A 17,101-nucleotide genomic window follows, 5' to 3' on the forward strand; every position below is an offset into this window, starting at 1 on the left:
CATATGCTCTCATTGACAAATGCGGAACAGTTCATGCGTTCATGACCTCAAGGCTAGATTATTGTAATGCTCTTATGGGTGGTTGCCCTGCACGTTTAACCCTCTGGGGTCGGCAAACGGCGCGTTTTGCTCTATTTTTTTCACATGGCATCAAAATAGACTTAAAATACTCCATCACTTTTGGTCATACAGACTTAAGAAATATGAAAAAATAAACTGTTAATTGTCTACTTTTTTATGTGTCCACTTACAATCGAAATAAAACATTGTGCTTTTGTAAAATAAAGAAAATAAACAGGGTGTGCTTTCTGCCTCTCCGTCTCCGCAAACTTTTTTTATGGTGCACGTCTCTAAACTTAAACAAAACTCAGCGAATACTAGTCACCCAGGCATGAGCTATATATCTTTATAATCATTTAAGTGTGTACTTTTAAATTATCGAACTCAAACCGGAAAAAAAAATATTCTCTGTTTATGTAATCTATGGCCCCATTTACACTGCATGGTTCAAGTGACCCAATTCCGATTTTTTCCTCTCATGTGGCACAGATCGGATATGACCGGTGAACGTGTAAGCAGGAAAAAAACGCATGGATTCCAATTTTCTCAGATCGGATTCAGGCCTCATTCATATGTGGTAATAAATCGGATATGAATCGGATACGTGCATTTGCGTGTGCCATGTAAGCAGACAAATCGGATATTCCCCAGTAAATGCGAGTCGTACGACATTAAAAAAGTGACGTCAGCTCAGGTGGACACCACCAACTGAGAACACATGACTTATTATAGGCGCGATGGAGGTCGAAGGCTCAACACAGTGGAGTAATTTTTTCTACACCTTACGAGAGCAATGTTTTGCTGACCTTTGAAAATAGTGCGGAAAGCAAAACACTGCATAATTAGAGATGCGCGGATGAGCTCCAACGTCACCCGAATCCGCAGCCAAAAACAAATCATCCACCCGCCACTCACCCGCACCAATAATTTTCTCTGATTTAAGTATCCGCACCCGATGGTCAAAGTTATTATTCTTATGTGTGGTTACGCGTGAGGATAAATGGATGATCATCACCTCGAGGCGACGGTTGATACGTGCATCTAATAGCCTACAATGATGAATGAGCGCTGCTTTTAAATGAACATTTCTTTAAAACTATATTTATTTGACAGAATTTCATTTTCTTAATGGCATTAACAGGCTTTACTCCCTTGAAACTTAAACTGGAATGGAACATGCTCATATTTTAGAGAATGTAATTAATATTTTCGTTAATAATGATTTATCTATCCAACCACGACCCACCCGAAATTAATCAGAATGTTATTTTTATTAGCCTACTTGACCCGCCCGATCCGCGGATTATCAACAGAGCCCCCGCGGATATAACCGCGATCCGCGCATCACTACAATAATTTTGTCTGCTTCTGCATCCATTGCATATAGAGCTGTTTTACTTCATTTTCCGGGCCAGAACGTCTACATTTAGTTGTTTTGGCAGTGTATAGTGTAAATGCAAATATTGGATACGGGTCACTTTTAAAAGATGATGTAAGCGGGTCGTCAAAAAAAATCGGATATAGTCAGCAAATCGGAATTGGGCATCAAGCCCTGCAGTGTAAATGCAGCCTAAATGAAAAGAGAGATGTCAGTCGTTCTCATTTCAGCTCATTATAGCGCATTATCTGTTAATGTGAACACGCCCACGGAGAGCGCGTGCTATTCAAACACAAGTAATCTGAGGCAATACATGCAAACGTGTCAACGCCCACATCAACTCGATAAAACACACCAAGTTTAATCAGATTAAAGTACTTTACGTCGTCTTGCGAGGCTGTGAGGAATAATCCTGGGAAATTTACCTCAGAAGTGCTGGTTTAGTTTTATTTCGAGGAGCAACGGATCCAGCTGAGGATTGTGAATAGTTTTCTATTCTTAAGTGCTTTGTTCGGTAACACTTTACTTGAAGGGGTGTGCATAAGACTGACATGACACATGTCATGAATATGAAGGAGGTTTTATGCATGTTTATGACAACTGTCATTAAGTGTCATTCGCTCAGTTATGAAATTTGTTTATGCAAATATGACATTGTTTGAGATGTCTTTGTTATGACAACTTGACATAAACCAATACATCATAACCTGTCAGTGTCTTTGTCATGACAACTTGACATTACCAAGACAACATACTCTTATTATTAATAAGACTTTAGTGCTTAAAGGAATATACAATACATCCTTATGCATCGCTTTCTGCCAGGACTTTTACGTGCTTTTCCCAAACCCCTAAAGTGACGTCGACGTCCGGGTTAGCAGTAGCATGAGCCGCCAGGCAAGTGTTATTTAAATAAACTCCTGATGTACTTAAAAAAAACTTTCTAATGCCTCGTTTTATGAGTACAGAACCTATTTGTACTACTGCATAAGTTTGGTACCATTCTGGGCATTATTAGTGGGGTAATTTACGAGATACATCCTTGAATCTGTTAGCGCCTGCACTAAGCCATCCAGCTGATTTCTCTAAATAAGCTCTAACTTTAATGTTCAACCAAGGGGAAAAAAAGCTTCTGGGGGGTGTTTGGCTCGAGGTCATGGTGCAAAGGACCCATTGATTTTACCCCGAACCATCCATTTAAAAAATGCTGTTAAAACAGCAATTAAGAGCTTCCGTAGCTCGCGATCACCGCTGCACTCGCTGTAGAAACACCAGCACTGGGAGAGTCTTCCAAAAGAACACAGACACACTCACTTGTTGTACTCACAACACTCTTCAGAGACATCAGACAGATCCGATCGGCTCCAAAGCGAAAGACAACTGGTGCGTGCATATTTATACCCGTGTTGCGGGGCGGAGCGTGTGATGCAATTCACACACGCCAATGTGCATTGGCTCGTTTTAACAATACTCGAAAATGACAGGCTCCCTAAGCGTGATCCCAATCAGTCAACTATGTCGACCGTGAGCGACTGAAAGGGAACTTAAATATACATTGATAACGAACTAAATGACGAACAGGTGTTTTGAGATAGTTGACTGATATTTTTTTTCTACACAAACTTAGATCATTAACTTAACACAAGACACCTGATTAACTTAATGATTCTGGAGACAAATGAATTGAAGAACTGAATCACAGAAAAGGCACACAGAAACACCCCAGCTAGAATTTTTTTGTTCTAAAAATGTTCTGAGAACATTATCTTGAAGTGTTCTAATAATGTTTTCAGCGGATAGTTTTATTTTAGTTCCCAGAATGTAGGGATGGGGAAATGAAGCCTCATGAATCTCTGAGGCTTTCCCCTGACTGTTCCGGGAAAAGATTCAAAGCTTCGAGAGTGTCGAGAACAGCGTAGAGAGCAGCGCCATCTGGTGCTTATTTAAAATAAAGCAGCCAGAAGCCTGTGTTAAAAGCTCTGGCAGATGAAGCAACCACAACACACTCCATAGTTTCAATGTTATGTGCACAAATAAAAGCCTTACATGTTTGTGTTTGATTTGTTCATTAAAAAAAATCATTTTCCCATTAAAGTGTGACAATAAAATATAATAGCTTATAAGTTTATATGATTCAATAAAATTTAATGTAGGCCTTCTCTCTCTCTCTCTCTCTCTCTCTCTCTCTCTCTCTCTCTCTCTCTCTCTCTCTCTCTCTCTCTCTCTCTCTCTTTACACACACACACACACACACACACACACACAATGAATAAGGACATTGTCTGATAGGATCATCTGTTATTAAATGTCAATATCAATCATTGAAAATATCAACCAGACTGAGGCAACAATGACTCGTTAAATACGATCTGAAGTTCTAGCCTTCTGACACCCGAAGCGAAACACGCACGTGACTGGACAGAAAGTGAGGCTTCGTTTGTCATCGATCACGTGACTCTAGTAAACCAATACACGCCTCGATACGGGGCTTCACTAGAAATTGTGTCGCTTATGTGATACGCGCATCGAAGCTTCAGTGTCATATGTAACATCACTACCAGAATGTTCTCGTAAAAGGTAGGATAACATTCTCTAAAAACATTCTAAAAATGTTTAATGATAACATTGTTGGAACATTATTCCCTAATGTTCTTATAACATTTTTAGTGGGTAGTTTTATTTAAGTTCCCAGGAAGTTCTCCTAAAAGGTAGGAAAACATTCTCTAAAAACATTCTAAAATGTTTAATGATAACATTGTTAAAACATTATTCCCTAATGTTCTTATAACATTTTTAGCGGGTAGTTTTATTTAAGTTCCCAGAATTTTCTCCTAAAAGGTAGGAAAACATTCTCTAAAAACATTCTAAAAATGTTTAATGATAACATTGTTAAAACATTATTCCCTAATGTTCTTATAACATTTTCATTGAGTAGTTTTATTTAAGTTCCCAGAATGTTCTCCTTAAAGGGATACTTTACCGTTTTTTCATATTAAACTATGTTATTCCCTTAACTAAGACGAGTTGATGCATACCTCTCTCGTCTCAGTGCGTGCACTAAATCCCTCTGTCTTGCGGCGAAACTTTGTTAGCCCAGTTCATTTAATATGGGCCAAGCAGAGAAGCTACCAAACACCTCCACGTTTTCCCTATTTAAATAGTTACTCGCGAAGTGTAACTCGACCTAGGACGGTGACACAAAACAAAACATTGCGCTTTTCTAAGCGTGTAAAATGGATAACTATTTTGTATGGCGGAATACCACAGCAAGTGCTTGTAAGCACTTCGACTTGGCGCAGTAATATCTTCACTAGAGGGAGCGGGGGCCGGTGAGAGGATTTTTCCACGAGTGAAGATATTACTGCGCCAAGTCGAAGTGCTTACAAGCACTTGCTATGGTATTCCGCCATACAAAATAGTTATCCATTTTACACGCTTAGAAAAGCGCAACGTTTTGTTTTGTGTCACTGTTCTAGGTCGAGTTACACTTCGCGAGTAACTGTATTTAAATAGGGAAAACGTGGAGGTGTTTGGTAGCTTCTCTGCTTGGCCCATATTAAATGAACTGGGCTAACAAAGTTTCGCCGCAAGACAGAGGGATTTAGTGCACGCACTGAGACGAGAGAGGTATGTATCAACTCGTCTTAGTTAAGGGAATAACATAGTTTAATATGAAAAAACGGTAAAGTATCCCTTTAAAGGTATAGATAACATTCTCTAAGAACACGCTAAAAATGTTTAATGATAACATTGTTGGAACATTATTCCTAATGTTCTTATAACATTTTTAGTGGGTAGTTTTATTTAAGTTCCCAGAATGTTCTCCTAAAAGGTAGGATAACATTCCCTAAGAACACTCTAAAAATGTTTTGTGATGACCTTCTATAAAGGTTTAATCAGAGGTGGGTAGAGTATCCAAAAACTGTACTCAAGTAAAAGTACAAGTACTTATAGAAATATTTACTCAAAGTAAAAGTAAAAGTAATAATCTTAATAGTTACTTGAGTAAGAGTAAAAAAGTATCCAATGAAAAAACTACTCAAGTAGCGAGTAACTAGTTACTTCGGATCATATAGGCCTATATATATATATATATATATATATATATATATATATATATATATATATATATATATATATGAAGACTTGATGCAAAAGCCTCTGAGTGCCATCTGAAATTTTCTTCTAAAACAATCATTTTTATCAAGCTCGTATATTTAAATTCAGTAATTTCACTTTAATGACAATTAATAGGTAGGCTACTTTTCATTGCCATTTAAGTGTGAACATAAACATACAAGCTTGATAAAAATGCTCTTTTAGAAGAAAATTTCAGATGGTACTTAAAGGCTTTTGCCTCTTAAGTCGTCATATATGAAAAATATGATATTATTTAGATTTTGTTTATTTAAATGACTATTATTATCAGCTATCTTTGCAACAAAAACAGAAGAGAGACGTAAGCAATATTTCTGCCATCTGTATAGCTCGAAAATCATTGCCTGTCCTCTGGTTTGTATAATAGTAACTTATACAACTACATTTGGATTATTAGACAATGTCGAAATAAAGTGAATCTGCAGAGTGTTGCATTCAAAGGCATGTATTGACAGAGAAGAGTTAAGAACTCTTCACATGTGCTCGCGCTCATGACTGCTACTGAACCTGAACACACACACACACACAAAAAAACAACAAAAAAAAAAGTACATCGACGAATCTTCTTCTGACTGTTCTCCAAAATATAATCAAATGTATATTTCTGCAAGCATGTTTTAACTGGTTAACTATCTACGGCAGGCAAAGGCATTCGTTTTCAAGTCGAGTTCGCACGCCACTGGAGAAGCACCTGGCTGCAGCCTGCAGATTTGGGCGGGGGTGCACCTGGGGCGGGGCTGCACGTGCAGCCCCGCCCACAATGCTTCTCATTGGTTAGTGGCAAGTGATGACGTCAATCGAGGCGGGGCCGCACCTGGGGCGGGGCTGCACGTCTCTTCCCGCCAACATCTCTTCTCATTGGTTAGTGGCGTGAAGTCATGACGTGATTCTAGCATGTTTTCATGTTCATCGCTGCATGGTGAGTACATTACAGGCAAGCTACTCTTTTTTTGTTCTAATTTTATTTACATTTTATTTTACCATTTTTAATTCTGAAGTGGCGTTTAGTGTGATGTTAATTGGTGTAAAAATGAGATCGTGTAGTGCTAACTTTACTCATCATATCACACAAATAACTAGGACAGCGTAGGTCTAAGTGTGTGTGTGTGTGTGTGTGTGTGTGTGTGTGGTGTCTGTGGTTTTGGTGGGATTAGGATATAGTGTTAAAACCATAGGTTAAAACAACAGAGGCCCGAAATATAGTGGCAAAACTAAACCAGGAGAAGAAATATAGGCTAGGATTTAAGAGTTAATATTAATATACAAAGATATATTGTAGGATATTCTTTTTCTATGAATACATTGATTAAATGTATTTTGATATTATTGTTATTAATATATATACATATATATAAATATATATATAAAAATAACCTTCAAGCTTTTAAAACTATTTCAAACTTTTAGGATAGGCTTTCTCAAGCCAAATTAAAGTTTGTGTTGACAAACTTTTTTAACTAGTTTGTTGTTCATAAACAAAGTAAGTCTCTTAGGTACTTTACAGACAAAGCCAATAACACTCAAGCATATCTTGTCTAACATTTTCCTATAATATGTTTAAAATGTATAAAAAAGAAATTCCTTGTATGACTCTGTACTATGTTAATGCCTCTCTTTAAAATTATTCAATATTGTTTGTTCTGTATTTTATCTAAATTAGGTGTTGTGAACTGGAGTGCATTTTCCAGACAAGATAGTCAAGAGTTCCGGGTGCCCTACTCGCTGACTCTGTGCTTGCACTGCACTGAAGTATACAAGGACTGCCCACCTGGGTCTGTGGGTGATGGCCGAAGCGGAGTCCTGCGGGGACTTTATTCTGAGAAGGAGGTTGAGGGCTATTGCTCGGTTGACTGTTTTTTTTTCAGGCTGAGTAGATTGTGTGTGAGTGTACGTACGTGTGTGAGTGTACGTACGTGAGTGTACGTACGTGTGTGAGTGTACGTACGTGTGTGAGTGTACGTACGTGTGTGAGTGTACGTACGTGTGTGAGTGTACGTACGTGTGTGAGTGTACGTACGTGTGTGAGTGTACGTACGTGTGTGAGTGTACGTGTGTGAGTGTACGTGTGTGAGTGTACGTGTGTGTGAGTGTACGTGTGTGTGAGTGTACGTGTGTGTGAGTGTACGTGTGTGTGAGTGTACGTGTGTGTGAGTGTACGTGTGTGTGAGTGTACGTGTGTGTGAGTGTACGTGTGTGTGTGAGTGTGTGTGTGTGTGTGTGAGTGTGTGTGTGTGTGTGTGTGTGAGTGTCCGTGTGTGTGAGTGTCCGTGTGTGTGAGTGTCCGTGTGTGTGAGTGTCCGTGTGTGTGAGTGTCCGTGTGTGTGAGTGTCCGTGTGTGTGAGTGTCCGTGTGTGTGAGTGTCCGTGTGTGAGTGTACGTGTGTGTGAGTGTGTGTGTACGGTTGATGTACGTGATTATCTGTATGTGTGCATATCTCTTTTACACAATTATTTTTGTTTTGAAATAAAAGTTATCACTGGTATGAGTTTGGTTTTTTGAGTTGGCATGCATAATATGGGATACAGACAGAGATTGACAATGTACTGTATGTAGTTAGTTTAACTTAAAACTACTTTATTGGCATAAATGTTTTATAATAACCTAATGCACAAAAATAAACAAGAACTATTACAGAGGAATGATTAAAATAAGAAATATATAAGGTGCCATTAATGTTTACAGTAATTTTGTAATTTACACAGTGAAGTGCAACAGAATGTAAAAAAACTTTTAAAATACTACACAGATATTGCACAATATATAGCCTATACTCTGTAATTCCTTATGTTTACCTTAGATCAGACATAGTTAAAACTATGGATATATGCTCAACTACTTTTTGCTGCTTTCATTATTACTTTAGAGTTGTTTTAATACTTTATCATTTTATTAAAGTATTATTTCAAATTTGCGCAAGCGTTTTTAAGACGCGTGACGTCACCACTTAACGCAAATACGACGCATGCGCTGTCAGCGCGATATGGCGCATGAGTTTTCAACTGCATTTCCTGTTTACCGTGGCGTCGACGTCATTACTGTGCCACTAACCAACGAGAAGCCCCAGGTGCGGCCCCGCCTCGATCGACGTCATCACTTTGCCCCTAACCAATGAGAAGCGTTATGGGCGGGGCTGCAAGTGCAGTCCCAGGTGCAGCCCCGCCCCGATCTGCAGGCTGCAGCCAGGTGTACTTGCGCCACTGCGCAATACACACATACCGTATTTTCCGGACTATAAGTCGCACTTTTTTTCATAGTTTGGCTGGTCCTGCGACTTATATTCAGGTGCGACTTGTATATCAAAATTAATTCAGACTGAGATGAACCAAGAGAAAACATTACCGTCTACAGCCGCAAGAGGGCGCTCTAGTTGGCGGAGTTGTTCAAATGCGACACCAAGGATGAAGAAAATGATGTGGAATGAGATCGCGGGAGCTTGGTGAACTTGTTTACTGGTAACTTGCTTGTTGGACTCGCTGGCTTATGTTAATTTAGCCTATTCAGCCTCCCAGGTATATGTTCTTTATGCTATTGTGTAGCTGAATAACTGTTAATATGTTGCGTTAACATACCGGACACCTATTCAGCCTGTTGTTCTGTGTAGTTGAACAACTTGCCTTTCCAGATTAAATGTCTGTTCTTGGTCTTGGATTTTGTGAAATAAATTTCTAAATAAATGCGACTTATAGTCCAGTGCGACTTATATATGTTTTTTTCCTCTTCATGACGCATTTTTTGACTGATGCGACTTATACTCCGAAGCGACTTATAGTCCGGAAAATACGGTACACACACTACCGCGGGATGGCGGGTGTTCATAAACTGTGAACAATGGGAGCTTTATTTAATGTAAATTAATGTATATGTCCAAAAAACGGGTAATGTCATACTTTCTAGTAACGTGGCGTAATAATCTGTTTGGTTGTAAAATGTATTACCTGAGTGAAATGAAATCGAATATATCGTCCTGACTCCTGTGGAATCATTCATTCATTCACAGACAGCTTACGAAGATGTTCAACTAATAAAGATCTTCATCGCTGGCAAAAATATGATGCATTTGAAGATTTGCTCTCACTTGACTGTACTGTAGGTCCACTGCCACTTCATCTAACGCTCTTGATGTGCTTAAATCTTCCTGTTACGACTCCGAGTCCAGTGTGAATTGAAATCGCTTCAGATGATTCAGTGCGTGCAGGGAACTGAACAGAATCAGGAACTGAATCATTCAAACTGATTCGCGAACCGACTTAGGCCCTGTCCCAAATGGCGCACTTCATGCGGACTTTCGGTCTCGTGGACTTGAATTGCGCGTGCTCGCTGAGTCTACGAGCCCGTAGGCCGTCCCATTCAGCATTTTACCGCTCTGAAGTGTGCTCAGCAGCGCCCCCTTTGTGCCCTTGAAGCGGTCTTCCACGAAGCCCGCATAGATGCAGGCTCCACGCACTTTAACTACCCAGGAATCCTTGCGAAAGGCCAATCAGACAACAGATGGGAGGAGATTTCACTCACGGATAATTGTTGACATGGCTGTGAAGAAAATATTACTGTTTTTATGACCTAAATGTACATTTTACCAGTTGTTACCTACAGTTTATACAAACATTATGGTCATCGACCAGTGGTTGATGTCTCAAACATAATAATAGCGTGTTTAATAATACGATCGCATTATGATTCATTAAATAAATAGAACCGAATGGCAGGGCTTTACTGAGTCATATGTAAACATAGTATGAATATTGAAACCTGTAAATTGAAAAAAATATGTTTAAATTATGTTTTAAAATTGTAATCTTAGTTCAAATGGAAAATTATGTATTATTATGTACAACTGTATACATCATTTAAATAAGCATGATTTATCTATTGTCTAATGCCCAGGTGATATGCATAATATCAAAATATAGAACTGTAAAATTAGGCTGTGTAGTGGACATGCAGATAAGACGTCGGAGCGCAAAAATGTGATTTCTCCTGTCCAATAACAACCAGACCGTTATTTCCGGCATGCCGAGCGAGTCTGTCCCAAAAATACCTCTCAATGCGCCCTCGTGGACTCGCGCCAAGGGCCCTATAGGTCTGCACTACATGACGTCACCAAAGTGTGGACTCTGAGGAAGTCCACAAGTCCGGAGTGTGCCATTTGGGACAGGGCCTTAGACAGATCTGAACTTGTTTGATGAAGTCTTTGAACAGAATCGACTCAAAAGAGTGATTCATTTGTGAATTGAGCATCGCTCAAGTCCAGAAAAAAAGATACAGCGCGCTTGGAATAAACTATGCATTTAACAACACATATTGCATTAAAATAAAGTAACGAGAGGAACGTCGCCCAATGTAACGAAGTAAAAGTACAGTTTTTTTCATTAGAAATGTACTCGAGTTAAAGTAAAAAGTACCCACATTCAAATCTACTCTTAAAAGTAAAATTTTTCTAAAAAAGTACTCAAGTAAATGTAACGAAGTAAATGCACTTCGTTACTACCCACGTCTGGGTTTAATCATAAAATTTTTAGAACATTATCACTTTACATTCTTATAAAGTTTTTAGTGGGAAGTTTTATTTTTGTTCCCAAAATGTTCTCTTAAAAATGATTAGCTATAACATTGTTAAAACATACAATTTTATTAATCTAAAAAATAAAACATAAAAATCGAACAGGTTTAATTTTTGGCATCCACATAAATTATTAGAAGTTATGCGTACAGTAGATGCCCAACATTACATGAAGAACTCAGTAAAGTCCAATGTGCAATCACACGTCTTGACTGCTGTTTGCTCAGAGCGCTCATCATCAGTCTTTGCTTGTCTTGGTTCTTGCAGAAAAATAATAGAGTCATCTGCATTAATAGGTGTTCTACTGTTCTTCTCTTCTAGTTTTTCAGCTGCTCTCCCAGTTAGCAGAATTGAGCTCCATTCTCTGTGTGCATGGTTTTTCCTCAACAGTGCAACAGTGTAAACAGAAAGAATACGAATACATATTACATATTAAGATCACAAGCAATATTGACTTTGAAAACCTTCAAAATTAGCCAGCCTAATTATTAATCAGAAATTATGTAAAGATTAATTTATTTAAAAGTATAAATATGATACCTTATGAGTATCTATTTTGTTTCTGTAATTTAAAACATATACTTAATCCATTATATACATGTTAATAACACAACTAGAGGCTAAATTATGTGAAAAACTACAAACTTGGCTTGAGAAGTGTGAACCTTGAACTCAGGTCGCCTTGAGCACAGCTGCAGCATGTCACAGCACTGCCCACAATGCTTTTGCTCTGACATAACAGCTCATTTTCATCAGTTGTATTGTCTATGGATTGTTACATTTCTTACAGATTTCTGCTTGTTTTAAATCAGATACAGATAAAGTAGAACTGCATTTGAATGCACTGTCGATAGAACAATTTCTAGTGTGATTTAATCATACCTGTGTATCGTCTCTTTGCTATTAGCTAAGCTGTAAGTTTTAGTTACTTCAAAAGCAGAAATAAATATATGCTATAACTTCTGTTTCTACGCAGTTTCTTATTGAGAAATCACAGGACAGTGTTGACACTAACTTTCTGTGCTCCAGTAGGTTTCTGTGTGCGCACAATCTGCACGTTAAACGTGAGCTACTGTCTGTGCATATGAAAGCTTGTTTCCGCCATGGAATACAATTTTTAAAAAAGGTAATTGCGATTCAAACAATTCAATTCAAACTTTTTTTCCTCAGAAGTGCGAGATATAAACTTGCAATTGGCTGTTTGAAAGTCAGAATCACAGGATAAATTAGAAAATCTGAGAGAAAAAAAGCAATTCTGGCTTTTTTTTTTGTTTTTTGCTGTCTTTTCTCAGAATTGTGAGATATAAAGTTACAATTGCAATTTATCAAGTCCAATAGGCCCTTATCTCATTTCCTGGTTTCGGACAGGGGGGCAGGGTTTCATATTATTTTGAAGTTTCCCCGGGCGCCGCCATTGGCTAGCGGACCATCACCTGCTGTTAGCATCCCATTGACTCCCATTCATTTTGGCGTCACTTTGACAGCGAATAACTTTACATCTGAGGCGTTTAAAGGCAAGGCAAGGCAAGGCAAGTTTATTTATATAGCACATTTCATACACAATGGCAATTCAAAGTGCTTTACATAGAAGAAATTAAAATAATAAAAAGAAACAAGAATAATTAAAACAGTTTAGAAAAATAAAATGAAATACAATACAGTACAGTCGGACGAACAGCGGCACAGTGCTCATTCAGTAAATGCATAGCTAAACAGAAGTGTTTTGAGTCTGGATTTGAATGTGACCACTGTAGGAGCACATCTGATCTCTTCTGGAAGCTGGTTCCAGCTGCGGCTGGCATAATAGCTAAAAGCAGACTCACCATGCTTAGAGTGAACCCTTGGTATTTCTAGCTGATATGATCCTAATGAGCTGAGTGATCTGTTGGGTTTATATTCAGTGAGCATATCTGCAATGTATTGAGGTCCTAGGCCATTGAATGATTTATATACCAGTAATAAAGACTCCATTTGTCCATTATTTATTTCTAAAGAAACACGAAAATGTATAAACGGCTCCATTACCTTGTATCTTACGTTATGACCCCGTAGAAGCAGTTTTTGTAAAAATAGGCTAACGATTGCGTCATAACACGCGACTCTCTGTCGCACCGTAGAGAGATTACCGTATGGACAGGAGGAGAAGCTCGCAGGCAATCGGGGGGACGTGGAGGCAAAATGACAAAATAATTAATCAGAATACCTAGCAAAAGTTTCTCCTGCTTCTAGCTCATAGACACCTCCTACTCACGATCTCCGTCTCTGCAAGTTTCGGAAGGGAATGATTCAGATTTCTCTTGGTACAGCTACTAGTAGATAGACGGGTTGCTCACGTCACATCTACGTCGTCAAGCTCAGTTTGAGTCTGCGCAGTACGCTCGACCATCAGGAAGTTAGTGCTTCTAATTGACTTCACTTGTCTCCGTTGAATCCAATGGGGTCGCTGTGTCCAGTTTATATACTGTCTATGGTTTCGGAACGTTCAAAATCGCCAAGCAGTGTACTCGCACTTCCGGTGGTTACTTAGTTACACCTTTAGATGAAAAGTAGGTCAGTAAACTTCGATAAAAGCTCAATATAGACCAGTGTCTGTCAATATTAAACCGCATAAAGACCATTTAAATAGGAATCGTGCATGTTCTGTGTGTCTCTGTGAATGAATGGCACAGACGCGCTGTTTCATTTACCACACACACTGAGGCACGCATGACGCTCGCGATGTTTTCAGCCTATATGAGGACATTAATGCACTTCATCAATACAGCCGCTCTGAGAGTCACTTCAGCAGCATTTTAGCTTCATTTGAGAAAAACTATCATATCATAAAACACAGAGAGACTCAAAGGTATACACGGCAATCCGTCAAAATAAAAGTTTGGTTTAACCTTTGAAGAAAGTTTTGCTTAAATCATTACATTTTAAATAATTGGTTATAGCAATTTAATTAAACCATTAAAATGGAATAAAGAAAACAAAAAAAATTAACTTTTGGGAGATGCGAGAGCGAAGTAGTCCAGTGATAATTAACAGGCAGCCATGGTTAATGCAATTTGCAAAGACCCGCCCCCTTTAGTTACTGTTGCTATGTCCAACAAGTCATGGCGCTCTCACGCCCCACATCCTGTTGTCACGCAATGAAAAATACATGCGGATCAAAGAAAAAAACGGTCTAAACGCCGAGACAAGACAGAGCAGGTTACTTTTGATATGAAACAAAGTCTCAACGTTTAATTTGTGTAATTTTTGTAAAAAATACATTTTTGTAAAATAGAAATGTAAAAAATAAATACCTGTCAATCAAACTCCCTCGAAGGGTGAATTCTGAGGGGAGTAAAAAAGTCAGCTCACAATTCTGATATTTTCTTGCAATTGTGTGTTCCTGCCTCACAATTCTGAAAAAAAAAAAAAAAAAAAAAAAACTGTCATTTTACTGATGGAAACAGACAGTAAAAAAGTGGACTTCAAAGATTTCTTATTCTTTAGCTCCCTGTGGGATTTTTTTGATAAGTCCATAAAAATGCATCCATCCATGATAAAAGTACTCCACACGGCTCTGGGAGGTTAATAAAGGCGAAAGGTGAAGCGAAATGATGCGTTCGTGTAAGACACATATCCATATTTATAATTTTATTGACTTAAATAACTAGCTTCCGGCAGACAGCCATATGCAAGTCAAATTATGCCCAAAGAGTAACTCTTGTCGATGTACGGCGTAGGAGTATTGTAAGCTTTGACGGCTCTTGCGATTCAAACAAACAGGGCTAGGCAATAAATTCAAGCTTCTCCCACATTTCTCTTTAAAAATTCTCGTTTTAGACTTAGGATATCCAGAACCACCAAAGGAGGGAGAGCATTTTCACATTTGGCTCCAAAACTCTGGAATAGTCTTCCTGATACTGTTCGTTGCTCAGACTCGCTCTCCCAGTTTAAAACTAGATTAAAGTCTCTTCAGCCAAGCATTCATATAATATTTTTAATCTTACAATCCGGCCTCATAAATGCCAGAGGAGAACTGGCCCCCGACTGAGCCTGGGTTCTTCCAAGGTTTTTTTTCTCCATTAGGTCACCTGATGGAGTTTTAGGACACCATTAGGTCACTTGATGGAGTTTTTCGGTTCCTTGCCACTGTTGCCTTTGGCTTGCTCAGTTGGGGATATTTGGGGGATATTTAATTTAATTTTATCAATCAATAAATTCCACTAGAAACAAACCTTGTTGTATTATTTTAATTTAATACTGTGAAGCTGCTTTGATACAATCTGTATTGTGAAAAGCGCTATTCAAATATACTTGACTTGACTTCTAATTCATGCCTGGTGTTTAGTTTTTCTCCATCCTCTGCGCTTCCGCGTTCTTGAATACGTTGTGCGTCAGGTCAGTTTCTCACCTACTCTTTCGTTGTAAATCGATGCGTACGGCCGTCTGTCGGAAGCTAGTTATTTTACTAGCTAAAGTTTTAAATATGTATATATTTCTTTCTTACACAAATGCATCGCTTCACTTCAGAAGGCCTTTATTAACAACACAGCAGGCTGTTTGTAGGCTGTATATAGTTTCTGGAGCATGCACTTGCATTTTATTGGCTTACAATAATAGATAATTTTTCTAAAAATCTCTGTGGAAAGAAAGTCAGATATACATCTGGGATGGCACGAGGGAGAAAAAAAATTATCTTTTTTATTTTGGAGTGCATTGTGCCTTTAAAATTGACTATGAATTTATATACTTCAGTGGATACTTACTGATGGACTCTGTTGGTGCCTGTTCTGCTCTGTAAACATTGTTCCAATGCTTGATCTTAAGAAAATGTAAAAAGTGTGTTAATGTGTGTTAACGGACTATTGATCTGGGTGACATAGGACCATTTTTTAATGTGTTCCTTAAGTGTTATATAAATCTGGAGAACCCTTACTATCATTAACCATGGTTTCGCTACACTAACTACAGTGCTATGCATAAGTTTAGACACCCATGCTAAAGTTGACTAAAAAGAGGAATAAAAAATCATCTTTTGGAAATTGAACTTAATGCCTTAATAAAAAAAAAATTGGAAAAATCCAACCTTTAAGGACACCAATTTTCTTTGTGAATGAATAATGTATCGTAAATAAATAAATGTTCTTCCTTAAAATACAGGGTGCATAAGTCTGGACACCCCATGTTAAATTCCCATAGAGGCAGGCAGATTTTTATTTTTAAAGGCCAGTTACTTCATGGATCCAGGATACTATGCATCCTGATAAAGTTCCCTTGGCCTTTGGAATTAAAATAGCCCCACATCATCACATAGCCTTCACCATACCTAGAGACTGGCATGGAGTACTTTCTATAAGATCATCTCTCAATGCAAATCAAACCAGCTATTAGGCTAACTGAAATAAAACCATGCCAAGGTATGGTGAAGGCTATGTGATGATGTGGGGCTATTTTAATTCCAAAGGCCAAGGAAACTTTATCAGGATGCATAGTATCCTGGATCCATGAAGTAACTGGCCTTTAAAAAAAAAAATATGCCTGCCTCTATGGGAATTTAACATAGGGGTGTCCAGACTTATGCACCCTGTATTTTAAGGAAGAACATTTATTTACGATACATTATTCATTCACAAAGAAAATTGGTGTCCTTAAAGGTTGGATTTTTCCTATTTTTTTATTTTTATTAAAGCATTAAGTTCAATTAGCAAAAGATGATTTTTTATTCCTCTTTTTAGTCAACTTTAGCATGGGTGTCTAAATTTATGCATAGCACTGTAAATGGTAATAAATTATTGTAATCAAAGGTTGGATTTTTCCTTTTTTTATTTTATTAAAGCATTAAGTTCAATTAGCAAAAGATGATTTTTTATTCCTCTTTTTAGTCAACTTTAGCATGGGTGTCTAAATTTATGCATAGCACTGTAAATGGTAATAAATTATTGTAATCAATCCACCATAAAAACATGGTTTCT

The 17,101-nt window shown here is 38.0% G+C and overlaps 1 protein-coding gene and 2 long non-coding RNA genes across 3 annotated transcripts in view; 2 read left to right on the forward strand and 1 right to left on the reverse strand.

Annotated features, from left to right (window-relative positions):
• LOC309505828 (olfactory receptor 52D1-like) overlaps positions 1 to 17,101 on the forward strand; it is a gene marked incomplete at both ends in the record, with an annotated part of 227,415 nt that overhangs the window by 113,767 nt on the left and 96,547 nt on the right. The gene's annotated exons all lie outside the window — the stretch shown is intronic.
• The window catches only part of LOC309506815, a 99,988-nt gene that overhangs the window by 82,141 nt on the left and 746 nt on the right, over positions 1 to 17,101 (reverse strand). The gene's annotated exons all lie outside the window — the stretch shown is intronic.
• The window catches only part of LOC309506813, a 186,835-nt gene that overhangs the window by 82,055 nt on the left and 87,679 nt on the right, over positions 1 to 17,101 (forward strand). The window lies entirely within an intron of this gene.

This window comes from Leuciscus leuciscus (genome assembly GCF_965113295.1).
Source record: "Leuciscus leuciscus genome assembly, chromosome: 9".
NCBI classification, from domain to species: Eukaryota; Metazoa; Chordata; class Actinopteri; order Cypriniformes; family Leuciscidae; genus Leuciscus; species Leuciscus leuciscus.